This window comes from Odocoileus virginianus, chromosome 16 (assembly GCF_023699985.2).
Source record: "Odocoileus virginianus isolate 20LAN1187 ecotype Illinois chromosome 16, Ovbor_1.2, whole genome shotgun sequence".
Classification (NCBI taxonomy): domain Eukaryota; kingdom Metazoa; phylum Chordata; class Mammalia; order Artiodactyla; family Cervidae; genus Odocoileus; species Odocoileus virginianus.
This window is the reverse complement of record NC_069689.1, coordinates 5,009,385-5,036,261: the sequence shown is the minus strand read 5'-3', so window position 1 is coordinate 5,036,261 and position 26,877 is coordinate 5,009,385. Positions and strand designations below refer to the sequence as shown.

Below are 26,877 nucleotides of genomic sequence, written 5' to 3'. Positions count from 1 at the left end.
TATAATTGACATATAATACTATATTAATTCCAGTTACATCTTTTTAGGTTACTTCCAGACAGGCCAAATTATATAATTGGTGACAGAATCCAATGTGATTGTTGATATTTTTGGAGGGTAAAAAAAAGAAAGTGAGCTTTCTACTCCTAAAATTAAAGACTGCCATGCTGATTAAGTTTTAAAAGCAGTTACTAATAGATGCAGGAGAAGAACTCTGTAAGTGGAGAAATTATATTTGTTTATATTTACTATGAATAATTTGCCTATAACTATACAAGACAAAACCATTTCTAGACAAGAGTAACATAAAGGCCTTTACCAATGCACCCCTGCATTGCCAATTCCCTGCCTCTTATTTGTGTTAAAAGCATCAAGGACAGGAAGTACCCTGTAACAAGCTAATCTGAGACCCTTTCCTGGTTGAGGATATTGATCCTGACAATCCTGAACAAACATTATCTCAGAGAACAGACAACCAGAAATTACTGAAAAATTTAGCGGCTCCTGATATGCTACTCTTACTGGATCTTTGGAATACTCAAACTCTTTGAATTATAGTTGATTTACAATGTTGTATTAGTTTTTGGTGTATGGCATGGCATGGTGGGCTGATACATTATTGTAGTTTGGATTTGTATTTCTCTGATAATTAGCAATGTTGAGCATTTTTTTCATGTGCCTGTAGGTCTTTGGTAGGGAATATTCATACTTAAAATGTATCACTCAGAAAAATAACGTCAGAAGAAATTTCCTCACAAGAAAAACATGATTTGAAAAGGGATCCATGTGATGTTTGTAAAAGATTGTGTCACTGAATTAAGGAAGCACCAGCTCTCCAAGATATTCCAAAAATTCTCTGATGGAAATTTTCAAGCCATTTCTTGGGACATACATTTACACTGTGTTCTTAAAGGAGACCTCCCCAAAGCTTTTTTCACTTGAGAGTTTTTCACCAAAACATGAGTATCACTTTTACTGCATGGAAATCTAAAGAAAAACAATGGAAAGACTGAAGATAAATGAAGTAGTCCATTCCCCTGAATAGGATGGCTGCAGGCTGAAGAGGATGGAAAGCTACAGCAAGGGAAAGAAGCCCATCAAATGAGGGTTAGGAGGACTGCCAGGTTTTGTGCTCCCCTCCAGGGACATGTCCATGAGTGGAGGAGTGAAGCCAGGTGCCTTGCAGCTGCAGGGATTTTTGAAAAAATGTGCCTCTTTGCTGACATAGAATGTTTCAGACCTCTGTGGGCTGCATGGAGACAAAGCTAGAGGACACTGGATGACAGGGTTACAGCACAAACTGAAGAATTCAGGAGAATGGTCATATATTCTGTCTCTCTATGATTATGGGCCAAGGAAAACAGCCAGGGTGTAGTTAATGGTACGAAGCCAGCTGCTGTTAAATACCTACAACCACAGCTTTAGGCTCTCAGAAATTAGACAAGGCTGCTAGAAAGAAGTTTTGCTAAAGTAAATAAACATCCTTGACTTAGAAGCATGAAGAATTTAATAAAGAAACAAGGCCAGAATACATCTGCATCCAGAAGAGCCCTTTATGATTTCACGTTATATATGACAAATGTTGTTATCTTTCTCGTTAAACTGAGTAATTGATTCTTAAGGTTCAGATGGTGAACCTGTTTTTAATAAATGATTGAATTAACTGTGAGGCTGCTCATTAAAATGCAATATTGCAGCTATCGTGTGGAGAATATTTTACAAAACTTTCAGCCAGTATATGAAAAACAAAATGTTTTTATTTGTGTAATAAAGAAAAAAGAGGTTTGCTGTCAGTTCTGTACATTTTTATTGAAAATTTTTTATAACTGTGCTTTTAAAATTTTGTATAAAAGTGTTTGCAAATTACATATTTATTTTAATGAAAATACTTTAGCCAACCCCCCAAATAATTGGATATTTGCTTGTATGTCAAACAGGTATTAAGCCGCACTTAAAGACCATCAACTGGCTTGGCCAGTCAATCTGCCTCCTTAGGTTCTGCTGACTTTGAGGTTTCTTTCAACACAGTTTTTCTTCATCATTCCTGAAAGGATTTGGGGTGTTTATTGGTTTTCTTGGGCTTCTCTGTGGCTTAGATGGTAGAGAATCTGCCTGTAATGCAGGAGACGTGGGTTCAATCCCTGGGTCAGGAAGATCCCCTGGAGAAGGGAATGGATACCCACTCCAGTATTCTTGCCTGGAGAATTCCATGGACAGAGAAGCCTGGCTGGCCGCAGTCCATAGGATTGCAGAGTCGGACAGTTGGATACAACTGAGAAACTATCACTTTCACTTTTTCACTGATTGGTTTTCTGGGACTGTTGTACAACGGATTGGGTGGTTTAACCAACACAAATGTATTGCCTCATGGTTCTGGAGGCTGGGAGTGTGAGATTAAAGGGTTAGCAGGTTTGATTCTTTCTGAGGGCTGTGATTCTCCTTGCCTGTGGATGACCTTTTCTCTCTACACTTCCTCACTCTGCCCTCCCTATTTGTATGTAACTCTGTGTCCAAATTTTTCCTTTTTCTAAAGACAACAGCCGTTTGGATTAGATCCATCCTACTGAGCTAGTTTTCTACTCCCTTCTCCAACTAAAGTCACATTCTGAGGTACTGGGGGTTAGGACTTTAACATACGAATTTGGGGGCAGAGGGACATATGAATTCAACCTATAGCAAAGTGAATTCCCTTTTGGGGGCTGTGCTACCCATAACCATCCCAGGAAAGGTACCAGGGCCAAGGAAGCTTAGGGATCATGGATCTTGTTTGTTAGGCTTGGAGTTTCCCTTTTGCAATACATCCCCCCAATATATCTTGCAATTCATCAGGGATCTCCAGTACACAGTGACAAAGGCCTGTGTTTCTACATGAAGATCTTTAAGCATGCATTGGTCCTAATAGAATCTCTGACTGTACACACGTGTCTCTGACCACTTCTGCCCACATGAATGAGTTCTGCCTAGCTCTCTGCCTCTAACTGCAAGGAAGGAAATACGAGCTTCCAGGTGCTGGGCACTCACTATGTAATAGGCTTTGCTGAACTCTCCACAGACATCATCTCCTTTTATTGTCCCATAAGCCTAGAAAGTAGGTGATGATGTTTCTGTTTTATAGACGAGAAGACTGTTGTTGTTCAGTCACTCAGTCATGTCCAACTCTTTGCGACCCCATGGACTGCAGCACACCAGACCTCACTGCCCTTCACCATCTCCCAGAGCCTGTTCAAACTCATGTCCATTGAATCAGTGATGCCATCCAACTATCTTGTCCTTTGTCATTACCTTCTTCTCCTGCCTTCAATCCTTCCCAGCATCAGGGTCTTTTCTAATAAGTCAGCTCTTTGCATCAGGTGGCCAAAGTATTGGAGTTTCAGCTTCAGCATCAGTCCTTCCAATGTATATTCAGGATTGATTTCCTTTAGGATTGACTGGTTTGATCTCCTTGCAGTCCAAGGAACTCTCAAGAGTCTTCTCCAGCACCACAGTTCAAAAGCATCAATTCTTTGGTGCTCAGCCTTCTTAATGATCCAACTCTCACATCCATACATGACTACTGGGAACACCATAGTTTTGACTGTATGGACTTTTGTCAGCAAAGTAACATCTCTGCTTTTTTAATATGCTGTCTAGGTTTGTTATAGCTTTTCTTCCAAGGAGCAAGCATCTTTTATATAGTAACTAAATTAAGTGCTTTGCTCAAGCTTTTGCTTATCATTTCATTAATGAAATAGATCCATCATACTTTCTCATTTAGCACAGGTGAAATACCACTCCTGGTAAGGACAGAGAAAAGGATGAGTGCCAGAAGGAAGAGGGATTTCTTGAGTTCCCACAATGAGGACTGACACCCCTGTTTGAAAAGGAAGGGTAATCCTTCTTCACAGCTGCCCTGTTCACAACAGGCAAAAGGAGGAAGCAAACCAAGTGTCCATCCATGGGTGAATGGATAAGCCAAGTGTGGAAGTGTGGTCTATCTATACAATCGAATATTAATCAGTCTTTAAAAAGGGAGGGCATTCTGGAGCTAGCAAGCCAGGGAACTTGTTGTTTGTTCTTGCTCCCTTTCTGCTGCAGCAGAGGCCCCAATAAAACCTTGTCTGAATTTCTTGTCTGACCTCTGGCTAATTTCTATCAATTAAGGAGGCCAAGACCCCTGGTCGGTAAGATACTTTGTGGCACCCAACATGGGGCACTTGTCCCCTTCTGGGGAGAGAATCTGGGCACTTCTGGGACCACCAAATGCAACTTCCTCATGGGTGGCAAGTGACCAACTGAACCTCTTGTTCCAGCGTCACCGTATTGGTAAGTTTGCCTTCCTGTCCCTGGGGAGCCTCAGACTCTCATTCAGCCAACTCTTTCCCCTCCTCTTTGTCCTTTTCCTCTCAGCACTTTCTCTTTCCTTTTGCCCCTTTCCTTCTCCTGAAATCTTCCTGCTTCTCTCTCTGTCCTCTCTTCAGCCCTATTCATCTGAGGGAGCGTGGACCTCAGGCAGCTACAGCATCACTCCCCTCAGCTTGCGAGGCCGAGTTTCCTCTAGCTGGCAGTGGCTCACCTTGATGGGTGACAAGCCGAGGTGGGAGAGGCTCACCCCGCTCTATACAGACATCGGCACAGCAGACTCTCCCTGACCTGAGATTTATGAAAGTGATAGAGGTTCAAACCTCATATCATGTAGCAACTGGGAGTCCAGCTGTCCCAGTATTCTCCCCTTTATTTCCTGCCACCCAGAGAAGTTCCACTGGGGATGGGCTAAAATGACAGATTTCTGTATACTGGTATATGCACAGGTGAGTGTCCACCTTTGGGTTTCATTCCCAAAGACAATGTACAACTGTCTGGTTTCTGGGCTTGATCACCTTGGTGGGTAGTGGACAGGATGCTCACTCCTTCACTGGTCCTTTCTGAAAGCACACAGGTTGGTACCTGAATAGATACCCACAGGGAATGAGTTGAAATGTCAATCTGTCTCTCTCTTTTTCAGTCTTTTCTGTCTCTCCTCCCTTGGTCCTCACACCTGCACTCCTGTCCTCTTTATCCTCAAAACTTCTTGTCAGTGTCTTTAAGTTTTGTGATTGGTATCTTTGTCTGTGATGTAGTTTTGTCTGTCCAACTGCTTCTGCTAGTCTATGCTGACATCGCAGGCACAGTGGAGCACCTAAGCCTCGAAATAAAACACAGTGCACATTGCCTGAGACTCCAGCCTTGGGTTACTTCGTGGGATTTTAAAGAACAAAAATAAAAAACAGGAGCTTGCATGTCTCTCCTCTACCTTAGCAGTATAACTGCCCTCTTGGGCTCTCAGGAACTACCTGATTCATCTGTAATCCCCCAAACTGAGGGGCAAAAAATCATTTTAAATTTTAGTGGGAAAGCTACGAGGTCTCTGGTTCTATAGAAATTAACTTGTCTGGCTTAAGTTTGTAAGTTTCATTAATACAGACATGAACATTAAGGATAATACTTCCATTTTACCTAGAGTTCTTAGAAGACAGTTAGTGCGTATTTCTGATATAAAATCTATCAACAGGGAAAATCACCTGATGTGATTAAATTTTTAGTAAATGTAACTGGTATAAAACTTTTTGGTAAACACTATAGGAGTAATTAGGGATTCCCTTTGTAGCTCAGTCAGTAAAAATTCTGCCTGTAATGTGGGAGACCCGGGTTCAATTCTTGGGTAGGAAAGATCCCCTGGAGAAGGAAATGGCAACCCACTCCAGTATTCTTGCCTGGAGAATCCCATGGACAGAGGAGCCTGGGGGGGCTATAGTCCATGGGGTCACAAGAATCGAACATGACTTAGTGACTAAACCAACCAGCACCACATAGGAATAATTTTTGTAAATGTTCATCTGAGATAGTCTCTTTCCAAATTTTGGTAACATGAAACTAAAATAAGCTAAATGATAGAAAATTCATTGAATATTCAGGCCATTTCAGATAAGATAAAATACTGGTATGTTAATTGCTAAACAGGTCTAAATTTACCTACTTTTGTCTTCTTGTGAGTGAGAAATTAAGCTGTTTGGTGATATCTTGAGATATTCTTTACTAGCCTGTAGAACGCTAATGTAAAAGATGGTTCATGGTTACTTAAGGAAAGTAGGATGCATATTTTCAGAAAAGAAGGTATGAGGAATGTAAATATATTTTGTTGAAAGAAAAAAAGATGATTTTGTCCTACATCTGGTCATTTCTGAATGGAGAAAGAATAAGGGACAAAATACAGCTATAGAAAGTTGCAGGAGGTTGGTAGAAGAGGAACCCTAAGAAAAAAATTTGCATGTGTTCAGAATTTTCTAAGATTTAGTTACGTTTAACTAGGTAAATGGGTTTTATTAAGAGTGGGTTGGTGCAAGACTGACTTTGGTTTTTCTCTCATAAGAGAACAAAGTTGTCTGGAATAACAGATTGTGTGAGTTCTTGCGCCTTTAAGTGACCTGTATTTGCTTTTGATTTGGGAAATCTTAGCTCAAGAATAAGTATTGTTTCACAGCAATCTATGATACTATCTGACAGGGTGTTTTAAAACTTTTTTTTTTTTAACTTTTAAAAACTTGACAGACTTCCCAAGAATATTATGGTTATTCTGGCCCACTGTTGCACCCCAAATGAAAAGGAGTATATTCCAAGAAAGGCGGGGGAACACAGAGATGGCCTACTGGCTGCTGATACACACTACCAAATTTATCAGTTGGGTGGGGATGCAAATTGAGAACAAGACCCACAATGGGACTATGTAGATTGTGTCAGCCAGGCTGGGATGAGACATTATATTACTTGTCTATCAGAATGAATGAAAAGGTGTATAGTAAAGCCTATAAATTATGATAAAGTCTGAGAGGTTATACAGGAAAAAGATGAAAATCCAGCAGTCTTCCTGAGCCAGGGGACAGAGGCATCCTGGAAGTACACCAGTACAGACCCTGAGTCTGCAGAAGCAAGGAGAAAGGGAACCCTTTCAATGGAATAAGGACCTTTAGACTCTAGAGACTGAACTGAGTAGAGCACCAGCACCAGGGCTTCCACATGTGGACCAGCCCTTTCCCCTATATGTTCATGAGATCAGGGCAACTCTAGGAGTCCTGACCTAAAAGCTGAGGCCTTATCAGAGACCCGTGGCTTACTTTTCAAAACAACTGGACTCAGTGGCCCTGGGATGGCCAAGCGTCCTGTGGGCAGTTGCAGCCACAGCCCTGTTGGTTAATGAGGCTTCCAAGTTCACCCTGGGACAACACCTAGACATGTTAACCTCTCATCAGGTATAATCTGTTCTGGAGGTCAAAGGACACCATTGCTTTGCTGAGGAAAGGGATGCAAGATATCAGACCCTCTTAATGGACACCCACAACATTAAAGGTGTGCCAAACCCTGGATCCAGTAACTTTGCTTCCCAAAGTCAAGTGGAGACATTGCATCAGTGTATAGAGATCATAGAACAAACTTATTCCAGGTGGTCTGATCTAGATGAGTCTCTTGACAGCCCTGACGTAGAATGGTTTACTGATGGGAGCAGTTTTATAGAAATGGGAACCTGAAAGGCAGGGTAAGTCATAGTTCGTCTAGGTGTGGTCATAGAAGCCAAGGCTCTGCCACCCCAGACATCAGTTCAGAAGACTGAACTAATTGCACTGAGAGCTTTGCAATTAGGGAAGGATGCAAAATTATTTTCACTGACTCTAAATATGGGTTCCACCTGCTACACATTCATGTTGCCATTTGGAAAGAAAGAGGAATAATAACTGCTAGAAATTCCTCCATAAAACATAAATATTTGATTTTGGCTTTTTAAGAAGCAGTACAGTTTCCAAACTAGGTAGCATTAATCCACTATATGGGTAATCAGACAGGTGGATCTTTTGTAAGCTAAGGGAACAGCCAAGCTGATCAAGATGCAAAAGCCAGGCAACTCAATTTCAGGAACCTGAATAAGTAATGGCTCTAGTGATTGTTCCCCCTAAACTCCTAACCTCCCCCAGTATTCCCCACAGGAACAAGGAAATGTTGAAAAAATGAGAAAGAAAGAACAGGGTGGTATAAAAAGGAGGATAAGGTTCTAATCTCTGAGGCCCAACAATGGAAACTCACTAAAAGCTTACATGATGCCACCCATTATGGGAGGGATGCAATATTGGACTTGATACAAAAGACTTTTTCAGGGAAAGGGCTTAAAAGAAGAGTAAAACAAGTAATGCTTACCTGATTTATGTGCCCATATTAGCCCACAGACCCACCCTGCTTTGTTACACAGGCCAATTCAATGTCAAGGGACATATGCAGGGGAAGACTTGTAGTCAAATTTCACCCAAATGTCCCCATGTATATGATCATGGATATGTATAAATGTATACACGTACATGTATAAATATCTTGTGGTATTGATACTTTCACAGGATGAGCTGAAGCCTTACCACCCAATCTGAAAAGGTTATGGATGTCTCTAAGTCCCTTTTAAAAGAAATAATTCCTTGATTTAGACTTCCGAAGTCCCTCCAGAGTGATAATGGGCCCTCTTTTATAGCCATGATAATATGGGGGCTTACAATGGCCCGAGGGATAGACTACAAGCTACATACCTCTTGACTCCACCAGTCATCAGGGAAAGTAGAGAAAATGAACCATACTTTAAAGAAAGTCATAGTAAATCTCTATAGTCTTCCCAGGTAGTGCTCATGGTAAAGAACCTGCCTGCCAATGCAGGAGACATAAGAGATGTGAGTTTGATCCCTGGGTCAGGAAGTTCACCTGGAGAAGGAAATGGCAACCCACTCCAGTATTATTGCCTGGAGAATCCCATGGACAGAGGAGCCTGGCTGGCTACAGTTCATGCAGTTGCAAAGAGTCAGACATGACTGAAGCGATTTAGCCATAAAGACAACCTTAGTAAATTCTACCACAAATCAACTTGCTTCCTACTGCACTCTTCAGGGTCTGTGTAGTCCCCAGGAGTGGTCTGCAGACTCAATGGTCTGAGGCTTGGCTCATTTGAAATGACCTACAGAGACCTTTTCTTAATACTGACATTCTATTGATGAGAAAGTGAACCAGACCCTGAGATAGATTATTAATCTAGGACAGGTTCAGAAGACAATCCAGGACTATGCACAAGGCACTGCTAGCTCACACTAAAAATACAGAGGAAGGAGCAGTTCCTTCACAAATAAACCCCAGGGACCAAGTTCTCAAAATCTAGAAAGAGGGGCTCCCCGAAGACCAACAATTGCCAAAATTGAGGGGCTGCTTTAAAGTAATTTTACAAATTAAAGTTTAATTGTCAATCTGTAAGGGGTATCTAGTTGGGTACATTCAACCAGACTAAAGCTTTTACCTCCAGAAACCCTGCAGGTCATAATAGAACAATATACCTGTGAGCCAGGGAAAGATTTGAGATCGCTATTCAAAAGACAGGCATTACCAACATAAGTAAAATGATGTAGTGAGTTGGTTATTATTTGAAGCCTTAATGGGACTTGGGAAATCTCATTTCATTGGCTGATGTGGTTCTTGACAATCATCTGGCCCTTGTGTACCTTCTGGCAGAATAAGGTATAGTTTGTGGGACAATGGGCTTCCCTTGTGGCTCAGCTGGTAAAGAATCCACCTGCAATATAGGAGACCTGGGTTCAAGCCCTGGGTTGGGAAGATCCCCTGGAGAAGAGAAAGGCTACCCACTCCAGTATCTGGCCTGGAGAATTCCATGGACTGTATAGTCCATTGGGTTGCAAAGAGTCAGACACGACTGAACGACTTCCATTTGTGGGACAATGAATACCTCCTGCTGCACTTGGATCAATGTGATAGGACAGGTAACAGTTAATATTAAGGAAATATACATCCAGGCAGAGTGGCATCACAATTTTGGCAAGGGTGATGTTGCTTCCATGGTCTTGTCAACAGTTAAAAAAAAAATGCCCTCCTGAATTTAACCCAGTTCCTTCTCTTTCTAGGCCCTTTAATGGCTATTGTTGTTTTTCTTTCTAGTGTGTGTTTATTTAACCTTCAGAGTGAGTTTGTGTCTTCTGGGCTCCAGTGGTTTGAAATAAGTCTCATGGTGGCTCAAGGAACTCCAGTCATTCCAGTGGAGAGTGGCCCGTGTCCCTACAGGTCCTTAGAACAGTCAGTGAGGGACTTCTACTGACTTCTACTTCTTGGTTAGGATAGGGTCTATAGCATCTCTTCAGCAGAAAGAAGTTTCAGAAGAAGAGATCTTCAGCCCCTTACCCCTTAAAAACTGTTGTTTAGTCACTAAGTCATGTCCAACTCTTTCGTGAACCCAAGGGCTATGGCCCAGTAGGCTCCTCTGTCCATGGGATTTTCCAGGCAGGAATACTGCAGTGGGTTGCCATCTCCTTCTCCCAGGAATCTTCCCAACCCAGGGACTGAACCCATGTCTTCTGCATTGCAGGCAGATTCTTTACCGTCTGAGGCACCAGGGAGGTCTTTTATATAGAGAAATGCTCTCAAATTTAGCTTCCACTTTTAAAAATATTAAGCCTCCTTCAAAATGACTTATGCCAGTATGCCCCAAGTCTCCCAGAACTGTTGTATTCAGCGCCCTTGACCCTATGGCAGGCCACTGTTGACCCGTGCCTCTGTCAGAGACTCCTGGACACCCGCAGGCAAGTCTGGCTCAGTCTCTTATGGGGTCACTCCACCTTTCTCCTGGGTCCTGGTGTGCACAAGGTTTTGTTTGAGCCCTCTGAGCATCTCTGGTGGGTATGGGGTTTGATTCTAAACACAATTTTGCCCCTCCTACCATCTTATTGGGGCTTTTCCTTTGCCCTTGGATGTGGGGTATCTTTTTTTGGAGGGATTAGATTCCGTTCAGTTCAGTTCAGTTGCTCAGTAGTGTCCGACTCTTTGCGAGCCCATGGACTGCAGTACACCAGGCCTCCCTGTCCATCACCAGCTCCCGGAGTTTACTCAAACTCATGTCCATTGAGTCAGTGATGCCATCCAACCACCTCTTCCTCTGTCATCCCCTTCTCCTCCTGCATTCAATCTTTCCCAGCATCAAGGATTAGATTAGTTGGTAATTAATAGTCGAGAATCTGTCCTGCAAGTTCCAAGGCCCACCCTTGTCACAGAAGACCTTCAGAACCCACAGAAGTGGGTGAACACACACTATTAAAAAATTTATTAGGCTGTCAGCCTTGTGTATCTCCTCCAAAAACATGTCGCTCATAAAAACATGTTTTAGTCCTTTTCAGCCGATTTGATGCAATTATCTTCAATGCCGCTTGGTTATAGTTAATGTCTTTTTTATACTTATGTCCACAAAGTAGGAAAAATAATGCAAAGCAGGCCATATTCTAAAATAGAAAGCAGTAAAGGGTAAAGCTCTGGATCTCCTCCCACCTCAAAAAACTAAAATAAAAAGAGCAAAGCAAAGTGAATCTCACATTATGCATCTGAAGCATTTTATTTCTAAATTTTACAAAGCAATAGGAAACTTGTTCACTTTTATAGCCAGACAAAAAGATAATAGCATTTGTAGCTATGGAGATGTAATTGAGCTCTTATTTAAATATGGCTGAGAGTTTGGGTTCATTATAGGAAACAAATGAACAACAACAAATCATCAGTTGGCTTTATCATCCATGAGGTACTGGGTGGACCATCTCTTGTGTTGTAATTGAACTACAGATCCAGGGCTTGATGAAAGCCAGCCCTCTGCAAATTTGAATAGTAACAGTCATTGTTCTGATAGTAATCATCATAACAAAATAGCCCCTGTCTTCATTGCTGTATTTAGTTAGAAAAAGTAAAGAAAGCTTACCGATTTAACTGCAATTCTTAACTTTGCCAGTGGAAAACACTGAATTTGATCATCTTCTTGTCTCTGCTTATGCCTAAGCTCCTTTCCTGAACTCTAATTCCTGTTTTTCTCCCAATCTGATAATTTCCTTCTATTCTTATCATCTCTCTGCCAAATTAGGGAGCTGCAGAGGAACATGGGGTAAAACCTATCTGAACAATCTCCTGTAGGGTTCACCAGACTCCTGATAGATCATGAATGTTGAGCTAACCTTGACAGGTTCCAGGTCCTTCCAAAAACAGATAAAGTCCTAAACAATAAGCTTTACGTTAGTTCTCTTCTAAAACTGGGTAAGACTAGTTGAGCATTTCTGATTTCTTTCAATCTTACCCCCTTCCATTTCATGAAGGAAAATTCAAGGATGAGGATAAGAATTTACTCATTAAAAAGTATAAATTGACTTCTATTTAAAGATGACTATGCTTGCTCTCACTTTTCTTCAAAGTCCACCCAAAACTATATAAATAATAACAACAAAAGAAAAATAGAGAAAAAGATACATCCAACTTAAATAGGTAAAAAGGTGTATCCATCCTATAAAACAAAATAATGGCCACAATCTCAAAAAAAAAAGCTGTGACATCTTGACAGGAGTTAGGGATCACATAAAAAGTTAACCTCTGCCATCTGAACCTCAGGTGAGCCCGGAGGTACTCCTAAAATAGAGGGTTTACGGCTCATCTGTGTATTCTTGCCCCAGCTGTTCTCATCACTGGAAGAGTGTCAGAGGTGTACAGGACATAAAGCGTGGTGACAGCAATTGCCAGTGTCAAGTAGACATTCTGGAAAAGACTTGAGAGGATATTCCTGGAGGCAGAAGATCCTCAGGTCAAGGAGAAGCAGATTTTATTGGAGGACCCTGAAGGACAAATGCACGTGGAATTGGGGGACAGGATCCCTAAACCACTTCCTGCCACTTTCCCACCCGCACCCCACCCTCCCACTAGCTGAATGGGGTGCCTCACTGGCCACTTCAAAGACAGGTCATGCAGAGATAAATAGCCTGGTCCTAAGTGTAAACACTGTAAAATAATACAAATGAACTTATTTACAAAACAGAAACAGACTTACAAACTTATGGTTACCACAGGAGAAACATGGGGAGGGATAAATCAGGACTTTGGGATTAATATACATATTACTATATATAAGAAAGATAACCAATAAAGACTTATTGTATAGCATAGGGAACTGTACTCAATCTTCTGTGATAACCTATATGAGAAAAGAATCTGAAGAAGAATGAATATATGTAGCATGTATAACTGAATCACTTAGCGGTACACCTGAAACTAAGACAAGGTTATCAGCTATATTCCAATAAAAGGTTCAATCAACTATACTCCAATAAATTAAAAAAAAACACTGCCATCAAGCTGTCAACTGGCTGCATTCATTGATGGAAAGAGGAAAGACAAAAGGACAAGACAAGGGCATATCAAGGGCATATATCACAAGAGGCCCTGCACTATTCAAGGGAACAGGAATTTTGACCAATCATTCTTCTTTGCTGCTAAAAGATATGTACAGCAGACAACACTCCATCACTGAAACAAGAGTTCATGTGACAGTTAGGATGTTCAAAGCGGCTATAAGACAAAAAGAGAGGATGAGAACATGCCAGGATCCAGGAGTCAATGGAAAAGAGGAAGCACACTACACAAATGAAAAATTGCTATGAAGAAGAGAACAGGCAGATGTGACAATTAGGTCTTGACCAATAGATTTGGGGGAAATCTCTTAACTAAGAGGAACTAGAGAATTTAAAAATATATGTAAACCTGTGTTTAGAAGTATGATGGCGGAGAAGCAAGCATGCAAGTGTGACACAACTCTCCTTTGCTGCTTTTAACTCCCCACCACCCTCCCCCTCCTCCCCTCCGCCGCCCTGCTCTGCTCTAACTGTCCACGCAGCTGGCCTTGGCAGGGCAACCACATGTGGCCCATTCTCATCACTTTATAACTCATCCTCCCTGCCCTCCCTGCCATGTAATGTTATTTGCTTTCTCCAAATATTTGCTTGTATAGTTTTCTCTGTGAAACCTTCCCCATGAATTCTGACTCTCCTGTCTTCAGTGGCTGCAGTGACAACAGATCATCTCTAAATTTCCTGCCCATTTAAATCCCACAGTTCAGTGGTCAGTGGCAGAGTCCCTTTGACCTTGCTCTTTCCCTTATCGACCTCAGAGTATGTGGAATGGCATTCCTCAGGGGAGCCCACCATTTTCCATTCTGACACTTTACTGACACTTTTCACATCTACACTGATCACTGCCGTGGCTGCTGTGGCTCTGATATAAGGGAAAACAAGTTTAAATGCATCAGACTCAAAGGAGGGCTCCTGAAAATGGAACAGATATAATTCTCGATGAACTGTACCAGTCATGAAAACCTGTACCTAATGACACAAATCAAGACCTGGAAAAAAAAAAAAGCCCCAGACCTACAGAAAATATAAGAAAGTGGTGGGAGATCTGAATGTACTTGGTCCCGACCAAGAGGGACCAAAGTCTCTTTGCCACCAAAGAGACTGTGAACATTTAAATCACATAGTTGACCAGGTGAATCATTATTACTTTTATTATTCAAGGTGGAGTTTGGGGTGTGTGTGTGTGTAAATGTATTTGGCCAAAAAATTCAGGTGTTTCAGTAAAATTTTATGAAAAATCCAAATGAACTTTTTGGCCAACCCTATATTTCGCTAAGGGATTCCCTAGTGGCTCAGATGGGAGACCTGGGTTTGATCCCTGGGTTGGGAAGATCCCCTAGAAGAGGGCATGGCAACCCACTCCAGTATTCTTGCCTGGAGAATCCCCATGGACAAAGGAGCCTGGCAGGTTACAATTCATGAGGTCACAAAGAGTCAGACATGACTGAGTGACTAAGCACACACATGCATGCCAAGTCACTTTAGTCACATCTGACTCCCTGCGACCCCATGGACTGTAGCCTGTCAGGCTCCACTGTCCATGGGATTCTCCAGGCAACAATACTGTAGTGGGTTACTATGCCATCCTCCGGGGATCTTCCCAACCCAGGGAACTAACCCACTTCTCTTATGTCTCTTGCATTGGCAGGCAGGTTCTTTACCACTAACACCACCTGGGAAACATATATAGTTTCTTGGTCACCTGAAACAGTGATGATGTATTGTCTATAAGTGTAGAATCTGAGATATATATCAGTTCAGTCGCTCAGTCATGTCCGATTCTTTGCGACCCCATGAACCGCAGCATGCCAGACCTCCCTGTCCATCACCAACTCCCAGAGTTTACCCAAACTCATATCCATTGAGTCGGTGATGCCATCCAACCATCTCATCCTCTGTCGTCCCCTTCTCCTCCTGCCCTCAATCTTTCCCAGCATCAGGGTCTTTTCAAATGAGTCATCTCTTCGCATCAGGTGGACAAAGTATAGGAGTTTCAGTTTCAATATCAGTCCTTCCAATGAACAGCCAGGACTGATCTCCTTTAGGATGGACTGGTTGAATCTTCTTGCAGTCCAAGGGACTCTCAAGAGTCTTCTCCAACACCGCAGTTCAAAAGCATCAATTCTTTGGCACTCAGCTTTCTTTATAGTCCCAACTCTCACTTCCATATATGACTACTGGAAAAACCATAGCCTTGACTAGATGGACCTTTGTTGGCAAAGTGATGTCTCTGCTTTTTAATATGCTGTATAGGTTGGTCATAACTTTCCTTCCAAGGGGTAAGCGTCTTTTAATTTCATGGCTGCAATCACCATCTGCAGTGATTTTGGAGTGCCAAAAAATAAAGTCAGCCATGTTTCCACTCTTTCCCCATCTATTTGCCATGAAGTGATGGGACCAGTTGCCATGATCTTAGTTTTTTGAATGTTGAGCTTTAAGCCAACTTTTTCACTCTCCTCTTTCACTTTCATCAAGAGGTTCTTTAGTTCTTCTTCGCTTTCTGCCATACGGTGGTATCATCTGCCTATCTGAGGTTACTGATATTTCTCCCAGTAATCTTGATTCCAGCTTGTGCTTCTTCCAGCCCAGCATTTCTTGTGATGTACTCTGCATATAAGTTAAATAAGCAGAGTGACAATACACAGCCTTGACGTACTCCTTTTCCTATTTGGAACCAGTCTGTTGTTCCATGTCCAGTTCTAACTGTTGCTTCCTGACCTGCATATAGGTTTCTTAAGAGGCAGGTCAGGTGGTCTGGTATCCTCACCTCTCTCAGAATTTTCCACAGTTTATTATGATCCACAGTCAAAGGCTTTGGCATAGTGAATAAAGCAGAAATAAATGTTTTTCTGGAACTCTCTTGCTTTTTCAATGATCCAGCAGATGTTGGCAATTTGATCTCTGGTTCCTCTGCCTTTTCTAAAACCAGCTTGAACATCTGAAACTCCATGGTTCACATATTGCTGAAGCCTGGCTTGGAGAATTTTGAGCATCACTTTACTAGCATGTGAGATTAGTGCAATTGTGCTGTAGTTTGCTCATTCTTTGGCACTGCCTTTCTTAGGGATTGGAATGAAAACTGACCTTTTCCAGTCCTGTGGCCACTGCTGAGTTTTTCAAATTTGCTGACATATTGAGTGCAGCACTTTCACAGCATCATCTTTTAGGATTTGAAATAGCTCAACTGGAATTCCATCACCTCTACTAGCTTTGTTCATAGTGATGCTTCCTAAGACCCACTTTACTTCATATTCCAGAGTGTCTGACTCTAGGTGAGTGATCATACCATCATGATTATCTGGGTCATGAAGATCTTTTTTGTACATATATATGTATATAAAACATATAGAGAAAGGATTACATATACAACTATATATATAAAACTTTTTATATATTATAGTTATCTTTTACATATTATACATATAAAATTCTCCTTTTGTATATATAATTATCTTTGTCTATGTATATCAATATATATACACATACACATATATCAAACTCCACACTTAGAGTATAGGCAATACACCATCATTATTTCAGGTGATCAAGAAGCATACACAAAATTCAACCACTTAAAAAGCCACAGAGTGAAATGTCAACAAATTGCAAAGAATAAAATAAAATATTTTCTAATTACATTTCTATAAAACTAAAATTTTACAGTAAAAATATCAAGTACAAAATTTAAAAAATAGAAATAAAACCTTCAGAATAAAAGCAAATTTAATTTAATACTACATAATGTAAACAAAGCAATGATCATGAAAACTTACACATCAGGTCCTGTTAGATACAGCTAAAACTATGCTCAGAATGTGACTCAACAAAATAAATTGGAGCAGAAAAAAAAATTGGTAAACATAAAAATCTTACTAAATTAACTAGAAGTACAAAAACTGTAGAACCAATAATTCTATAATCAGACTTTTAAAAATAAAATTCAAAACCATTAGCTAATATAATCAAGTGGGAAGAAACTTTTTAAACATCAAAAAGAGAACATTAATAAACAAGGCTAGTTTGCTCTATTTTATGAAGACAGGTGAAGAACCTGAATGAAATAGATTATTTCCTAGGAAATTCTTGGGGAAAATTAACCTGCCTGCTCCGCTCCGCTCCAGGCGGCCCCAGACACGGGCATCTCGAAGCAGCATCCGCGGCCCGCCCGGTGCAGCCGCCTCCCCGAACCCCCGGCTCCGGGGGGGGGAATGAGGGGGCGGTGGAAGGGGCACTGCTCCTCGGGCATTACTTAGAGAAGCGAGACCGCCCCGCCCTCCCAGCCGGCCCTCCCTTGCTCCCGCCCGGGCCCGAGCGCCACTCAGCCAGAGGGACAGTCGGCCCAATATGTCAAGACCTCTGATCACTAGATCTCCTGCATCTCCACTGAACAATCAAGGCATTCCTACTCCAGCACAGCTCACAAAATCCAACGCACCCGTCCATATCGACGTGGGCGGCCACATGTACACCAGCAGCCTGGCCACCCTCACCAAATACCCCGAGTCAAGGACTACACTTTGTTATATGAAGAGGCAAAATATTTTCAGCTTCAGCCCATGCTGTTGGAGCTGGAAAGATGGAAGCAGGACAGAGAAAGTGGTCGCTATTCAAGGCCCTGCGAGTGTCTCGTGGTGCGTGTGGCCCCAGACCTCGGAGAGAGGATCACGCTCAGCGGAGACAAATCCTTGATAGAAGACGTGTTCCCAGAGATCGGCGACGGGATGTGCAACTCCATCAATGCAGGCTGGAATCACGACTCGACACACGTCATCAGGTTTCCACTGAATGGCTACTGTCACCTCAACTCAGTCCAGGTCCTCGAGAGGTTGCAGCAAAGAGGATTTGAAATCGTGGGCTCCTGTGGGGGAGGCGTGGACTCATCTCAGTTCAGCGAATACGTCCTGCGGCCGGAACTGAGGCGGACGCCCCGTGGACCCTCTGTCATCCGGATAAAGCAAGAGCCTCTGGACTAGAGGGACATATTTCTTCGGCCAAAAGGAGAAAAACATACACCACAAATAACGCAAACACAAAAAGGGACATTTATGTGCAGTTGGGACAGCAAACCGAGTCCTGGACCTAAAGTTGAATAAAAGACACATTTATATCCAATAGAGACCACACCTGTATTCATATGGGAACAATTGGAATAGTGATATCCTCAAGGTGTAAAAAATATATAAATATATATATGTCAAAAGGTAGGAAACGCAAAAAAAAAAAAGAAAAGAAAAAAGGTGGTAGCTACAGTTGGTGCTGTGATGGCCGTGAAGTGTCCTGGGCCTCCCAAGGCCTCTGACCAATAAACAAGCCATGAGCAATGAGGATGAATCTCCATACGGTTTCCATTGCCAACAGCCATCCATTGTTTCTTTTTCCTTTGTCTTTCCTTTTCCTTTGAAAACAAAAACACCTAGAATCGCATTTCTTTGCATATGGAAGTTTCATGTCTCTCTTTAGATGGGGGACTGAGCAGAACTTCAAAAAAAACCAAAAAACTCTCATGAGCACACCGCATTTGAAAGACGCGAGACATGAAATTTTAAATGTACAGAAGTCACACTTTTTTGTCCGCCTCACCGATGTGAACATTACTTTGTTTTTAAACTGATCAGTTTTGCAAAGGGGCCAGAATTATTCCTTGTTAGAGTTGTTCCAGTTTGAGTCTGCTGCTTTCCTACAATTTTTCAAATTTTATAATGTATTAAATACAATAAACTCTGTTTAAAAAAGAAAAAAAAAGAAATTCTTGGGGAAAATGCCAAAAATGATCTCAGTGAAATGTTCCCTAGATATTTCCAGTACATGTATATATGTCATACATATATACATAAATATATATATATATATATATATATATATATATATATATATATATAAATTCTATCTATGAACTTTTCAGTCTGTTTTGTTGATTTCTTGATTCTCATTCTGTTTGAATTCTTAATTTTCCCTGAGAATGATTTTTATAGAATACTCGGGAAAAAATTGTCAGTATGCAAATTACTCAAACACAAGGCCTACACACTTTTGCATAGAAAAGTTCACCAAATCTTTAAGGACCTTACATTTTTATATTTAAGCCTCACAGTATGTTAAAAGAAGAGCATTTCCCAAATTCTTTTAATGAAACAAACAAAATTCATAGTAGCCCCAACCAAGATAGCACAAAAATCTACAGATAAATCTTTATTATAAATATTAATATAAGTATTATAAATAAAATATTAGACACAGAAGGCAGCAGTGTGGCATTATTCCCAGTAACACCAGGGTGGCTTAATACTGCAAAACCTATTTATCTAGTTCATTATATATTCCCATGATGCATTACATTAAGTAAAAAATGGAAAAAATAAAATCACTTTTACAAATGAGAAAAAGATATTTTAATAACCTTCAATATCTCTCCTTGGTATGAAAAATTGACTTAAAATTGTGACTGATAGAATATGTATATTTTGGCCCTGGATCCAGTCTCATGCTTAATGGAAGAAAACCAGAAGCATGACCGTTAAGGGCAGGGACCAGGCTAGGATATCAAGCATCATTATTACCATTGAGTAATAATGGTACTAGCTGGTACCAGTGGTACTAGCTGAAAAATTTAGGAAGAAGCAAGACATATGAAAACTTGAAGGGAAGAGGTAAAGTCATCTTTGATGGTAGTTAATATGATCCATATAGAATGGAATTAGAAAATATTTCTTCTATTTTGAGTTTAGAAAAGGAAGAGGAACCAGAGATCAAATTGCCAACATTCACTGGATCATAGAGAAAGCAAGGGAATTCCAGAGAAACATCTACCGCTATTTCATCAACCACTCAAAAGCCTTTAACTACGTGGATCATAACAAACTGTGGAAAGCTCTTAAAGAGATGGGAATGCTAGACCATTTCATCTGACCCTTGAGAAACCTGTATGTGGGTCAAGAAACAACAGTTAGAACCCTGTATGGAACAACTGATTGGTTTAAGATTGAGAAAGGAGTACAACAGGGCTGTCTGCTGTCACTCTGTTTGTTTAAACTGTATTTTGAGCACATCATGAGAAATCCATGTCGGGCTGGATGAGTTACAAGCTGGAATCAAGATAGGCAGAAGAAACATTAACAACCTCAGATAGGCAGATGATACCATTCTAATGGCAGAAAGTGAAGAGGAACTAAAGAGCCTCTTGATGAGGGTGAAGGAGGAGAGTGAAACAGCTGGCTTAAAACTTAATATTAAAAACACTAAGATCATGGCATCCAGCCCCATTACTTCATGGCAAATAGAAGGGGAAAAGGTGGAAGTAGTGTCAGATTTTCTCTTCTGGGGCTCTAAAATCACTGCAGATGGTGACTGCAGCCATGGAATCAGAAGATGATTGCTTCTTGGCAGGAAAGCTGTGACAAACTTAGACAGTGTGTTGAAAAGCAGAGACATTACTCTGCCAACAAATGTCCATATAGTCAGGGCTATTGTCTTCCCAGTGGTCATGTACCATTGTGAGAGCTGAACTGTGAAGAAGGCAGAGTGTCAAAGAATTGATGCCTTTGAACTGTGGTGCTGGAGAAGACTCCTGAAAGTCCCTTGAACAGCAAGGAGGTCAAACCAATCAATCTTAAAGGAAATCAACCCTGAATACTCGTTGGAAGGATTGATGCTGAAGCTGAAGCTCCAGTATTTTGGTCATCTGATTCGAACAGCCCACTCACTGGAAAACTCCCCTGATGCTGGGAAAGATTGAGGACAGAAAGAGAAGAGAGAGTCAGGATGGCATCACCGATGCAGTGGACATGAACTTGGGCAAACTTTGGGAGATGGTGAGGGACGGGGAGGTATGGTGTGCTGCTGTCCATTGGGTTGCAAAGAGTTGGACACGACTGAGCAACTGAACTGACTGACCAACAGCTTGATTATATCAGCAAAGACCTTACTTCCAAATAAAGTCTATTCTTGGGTACAACATATCTTGGGGGCAACACAGTTTAATCAGCAACAAATGCAGTAATAGATGTGTTAAAATATGTTAGATGCATGCTACAGACAAGGCATGCACATTTCAATGAGGATATTGTAAAGACACATACCTGAGGGGAAAAGTAAGGAGATGAGTGGGATATACAACAAAATGCCATTTATGTAACTTAAAATGTATGTGCACAATTAGGTCTTCATGTTTTTAAAAAGCACATACAAGGGAAGAACACAGATTAAAATGGGAACATACATTAAAGTGGGCCTAAGGAATGGGGTTTGGGATGGGGATAAAGGTATTAAAAGAAATGCTCTGCTCTAAGGGCACAGATGTGAGCTATGATATTTTTGCACTTGAGGTCCAAAAAAATGAATAATCACATTAACACATGAAAATAATTAACACATGAAAATAATAGCAAATATACATTTACCATTTCCTGTGTGCCACACACTGTGTTAGCTCTGGCATAAATGTGTGTGTGTGTGTGTGTGTTCAACTGATTAAACAGGAGACCACTCTCATGACTCTTAACAACTTTCCTTCTTACTTGATCCCTTAAATGGCATTTTTAGAATGTTGCATTATTAAGCAATATAAATTTATAAAAATGTTAACAATTGAGGAGATTCAATGAAATCTCTAATGCAAATCTCTAAAAATCTTTTAAAGAAGAATACTGATAGTGGTTCATTTTGTATTTGTCACTTTCTTAAAGTAGTTTCTGATGTAATATAGGAAGGAACAATTCTGAATATTGAGTCTTCCTTTTGTTCTGAAAATTAATAAATTGTTCCTCATATAATTTATAGATTGACTCCTTTCTCAAATCCCCTTGTACATGGATTATATTTGTTCTTGGTCCTATATTCTCAGTGCTGAAAACTTTATTTGCTGCCAAATATCCTGGTCATTAAATGAATGATGACAGAATGGACTCCTTTAGATGCCAAAGCTACCTTAGGTGAGATTTCAGCTTCCCAGCCCTGAATGTATTTGAAGGCACAAAATAAGAATCACAAGATCATCAAGAAAGACATAAAGTAAGTGTGAATTTTCTTCAGTCCCATTTGACTTTCTTGGAGATGAGAAGACCTGGCCCTTTCTATCTGTCCCCAGAGACATACTGGAGCTTCTGTTCTGTTCTCAAAGTGAACTATGGATAATATGAAAATGTGTTTCTGGGGAACTTTCTCAGTGGCTGCAACTTTCTCAGGTGACCTGGTGCCATATTAATAAAATGTTAAACCCACAAAGTCCCCACAAGTCAATAAATAGTGCAGGCTGAAATCACTAAATATTATGCCTCTGAGGCTCGTTTCATTGAAATTCACTGATTCAACACTTTTCTGAGGAAGTTCTGCTTCATTCAGCATTCTTACTCTGAAGCTGGCCAGCCTGAATACCAAGGTCCTTAAAGGCTCTTCTTGCTGCTGTCACCTTTTCTCTGCACACAAATGATGGGGATACAAAACTGGCTCTCAGAGAATTGCAATTACACCGTGCCTCCAAAGGCTGGTTCATTTCTTCTCAGTTCCCAAGTCTGTAGAAGAAAATCATATATGCTCGCTCTGCCTGCCTAGCAGATTTTGCTCCTCTCCACCCCAACTATAAAGTTCAAAGCACAAATTGAAAAGCCCTTGAAAAGGCTGACTCAAAGTTTTTCCTTTCTGTTAACAATCTCTCAGAGTATTATGTTTGGAAGACTCTGTTTTGTAACTGCATCAGTGCTCTTATTCTGGAACTTCCAGAGCCAAATATTCAGAAATGATATGCTATTAATACATGTACTAACAACAAGAGTAAAAACATCTGCAGTCCTGTTGCTGAAATTTGGTCTCTGTAAAACAGTGCTGGATTAGATCTCAGAGACACAGTGTGGGGTGAGGTAGAAAGAAATAACTTTATTGTTTTGCCAGGTAAAGGGGACCACAAGGAATGCCCTCAAGACTATGTGTTTTGCCCTGGAGGAGGTAATGAGGAGTCTTATAGTAATGGTTCAAGGGGCAGAGCGTGATCAGCTCCTGAACATTCTTCTGACTGGTTGGTGGTGAGTAATTGAGAGTCAGCATCACCCACCTCTTTGTTCCAGCTGGTCTGGGGGTCTATGTGTTTGTGGGCAGCAAACAGTTAACTTCTTCCACCTGGTGGAGGTTTCAATATCTGCAAAACAGCTCAAAGGACATGGCTCACAATACTATCCATAGTCCTTGAGGAAGAGCTAAGAAAGGTCTTTGACTTTGTTTAATGGCTAATGTATTATTATTTTGTCTTAACTTGACTGTTTTCCTTTCTTTCTGCATTTTCTCACTCCTCTGATTAAATTTATTCCTTGACTAAAGTCCTTCTACAGATAAAAGGCAGGTGAAGGACATGTGTGGGCATCTATTTTGGGAAGGTTTCATAGGGTACTGCTCAGTTACAATCCTTTTCACCTTCTCTTCTTGAAAGATAAAGGAGAGTGTAGATTGAGGGATTGCTGAGAGAGGAGAGAAGACAAACCAGATGTACTCTGGTGGTGACTACTGGTGGAAAACAAAGGATGCTTTGGGAAAAGCATCTTTACTTTTCTCTTTCAAATTCCTACAGCAACACTTGTCTTTCAGGTGCTGTGTGTCCATATGTACAGAGCTGCCTGGAGCCACCACCTTGGTGTCTGTCCTCCCCAAGTTGTCCTTGGTACAAGGGTGAGGAGGGAGTTCTGGGCAGGTTTGTATATGCCAGACAGGTTTGATTCCCCATAATCCTGTATATTCTTTCTACTCCAGCAGTCAATGGTGATTTGTAAGCATTCTTCTGAATGAACACCTGGTGACAAGGGAAGACTCCAAAACATCACAATTTAAAAACAAATGGGGGTCTAAGTAAAACCTGAACCATTCTTTGTTAGTCATGAGCTTTATGGCAGATCACTTCACCTTCTTAACCCTGTACTTCCTCACCCTTAAAATGGTGCCAGTGATCCTTACAGTGCTGTCAAAGGAGATAATAGGTATTTGCAAATAATCGAAATCATCAAGCAAAATGTAAGCTACTATTTCTTCCTCTCACTCTACACTATATTGTATGTTTCTTATAACTTTAGTTAGGCATGCTACAAGGGCTAAGACTTCCTACAAGCCAATTCAAAGACTGCTTTTGGGTAGGAAATGTTATAGAAAATGATGTTAAATGGTTGCAGATGTGGATGCAAGGAGCAGCACAGCTGCTAAAGGCAGAGTAGAGTCTTTGTACAGTCCTGGGAACCCAGTCAGTATTGTCAGCCCCTCTCAGAACTGATGGTCAGCAGAGCAGGTTTGCAGCTGATGTCTAGAATAGTTCTTTTTAAAGAATTTTACTGAAGTACCGTTGATTTACAATGTTTGTTAATTTCTGCTGTTCAGCCAAGTGATTCAGTTAAGGTGGCACTAGTGGTAAAGAACCTGCCTGCCAATGCAGGAGATTTAAGAGATGTGAGTTCAATCCCTGAAGCTCCTCCAGGAAGATCCCCTGGAGAAGGGAATGGGTACCCACTCCAGTATTCTTGCTTGGAGAATCCCATGGACAGAGGAGCCTGGTGGGCTATAGTCCATAGGGTCTCAAAGAGTTGGGCACAACTGAAGCTAGTTAGTATATATATATATGTGTGTATATATGTATATGTGTGTGTATTCTTTTCATATTCTTTCCCATTATGGTTTATCAACAAGATATGGAATATATGTCCCTGTGGTAAACAGTAGGATCTTGTTTTTATCCATCATCTATACACTAGTTTGCATCAGCTAATCACAACTTCCCACTCCACCCCTCCCCACCCCCACTTCCAATTCTGTTCTCTATATCTGTGGGTCTGTTTCTGTTTTGTAGACATGTTCATTTGTGTTATATTCTGGAAGAATTCTTAGTCCATTAATGTCTTTTGTAAAAATGCTAAACCACTTATCCACAATGCTAATTTCTTCCTAGGATAAGTTTTATGCATTATGTCACACAAAAAGGTCTGTTCCAGATTAGGGCTAGAACAAGCCTTTTGTTAAAATAAATTTTTGCAAAGAACATAAGTCTCTGTTAGTAATTTGCTAAAAAATAAGGCTGCACTAGCCTTTTGTGTTTGCTCTTTGAGTCTTGTCAACAAAAAATGTGTACAACCTAAAAGTTGAGTATTATATTTTATTTGAGGACATTACTGAAAACTACAGCCCAGGAAGGCAGACTCTCAGATAGCTCTGAGGGACTGTTCCAAAGAGGTAAGGTAGGGGCGATATAGAAGTTTTGGTGGAAAAAAATAAAGCACACATACTGTAACATCAAAAGATTACTGCTAATCTCACACACACGCAGACACAGACACACACTAAACCAGACATCTCAAGTGAATGATTTTTGTGCTTTTCTGTGTATGAGAAGGTATAAGATTCTTGATTCATTGAAATTGTTTCTTTGATATGCATCTTAACTATCCAGGGCCAGTATCCTGTTTTTCTCCATCCTGAATTCTCAGATTCACCATGGGAGTGGGGCATCTGCAGTGGCTGATGGCTCCATAGCCACAACACTTTTTTTTTTTTACTGACATTTTTTCTTTGTCCACAGCCTGAAGGATGTCATTTTGCCTTAGTGCCACTTGATGGACACCAGTTGGTAGGCTGCAATATAAGAAGAATCAAGTGAAATCAGGAGCTCCAGGTGCTAATCTATAACAGAACAGAATCTCCATTTCCCTGGATGGGACAGCAGGCCTTAGCAAGGATCACCCACTTCCCTCCCCACAGGAGGCCCCTGCTTTTTGGTTCTCCGAACCCAAATCCCAGATGAGACTGGCCATTTCTAGCTAAAGATCAAGTTACCCTAGGCGTAGTTGAAGTAAGAGAATTGTCTTCATTGCTGGTTACATGTTTTCATTTCTATTTCTTTTTTTTTTTTCTCTCTTTTCTTGGGGGCTGTGAGAGACAAATTTTCATGAGAGGAAAAAAATATAAACCTTGGCTTTGAAATACTGGCTTCTGTTATCCAGAGGAGCCTGGTGGGCAGTAGTCCATAGTGTTGGAAAGAGTCAGACACGACTAAAGCAACTTAGCACAGCACAGCACATCCTTATGCTAGTTCTGTGGGACCTGTTTCTTAATAAGATCCCTGTGTGAGTATGTGCTCAGTTGATCAGTGATATCTGACTCTTTTCAACCCTGTGGACTATAGCCACCAGGCTCCTCTGTCCATGGAATTTTCTAGGCAAGAATACTGGAGTGGGTTGCCATTTCCTATTCCAGGGGATCTTCCTGACTCAGGGATTGAACCTGCATCTCCTGCATCGGCAGGCAAACTCTTTACCAGTGCACCACATTAGAAACACAATAATATCATTATTTAAGAGTAAAGTTGCAGATCCTGGCTGGGTTTTATAGGGGCCACTGAACTCAGCCTGAAAAGTAATGAGTAAAATTATAAAAATTATCTGGAGGATAAAATGTGTTTCTACAACCTTGCCCCCAGACACTGAGTTTCCCAGGCTAGCTGGAGATCAGCAATGAAGGCAGTACAGTCCCCCACCTGACCCTGTGAGGATGTCTGAAAAGTCACTGCATCAGCCTGCAGTGCTCTGACCTGGTCAATATGCCATGTGGTCAGTCCTTACTGATTGATAAGAGTTCTGAGTTACTGAGCCCCCGACTAGCAGCCATATCCTAG

At 41.0% G+C, this 26,877-nt stretch overlaps 1 pseudogene; it reads left to right on the top strand.

Moving 5' to 3' along the window:
* The first annotated feature begins 17,503 nt into the window (after nt 1–17,503).
* LOC139038597 (BTB/POZ domain-containing protein KCTD1 pseudogene) lies at nt 17,504–18,359 on the top strand (annotated as a pseudogene).
* Nucleotides 18,360–26,877: the final 8,518 nt, after the last annotated feature.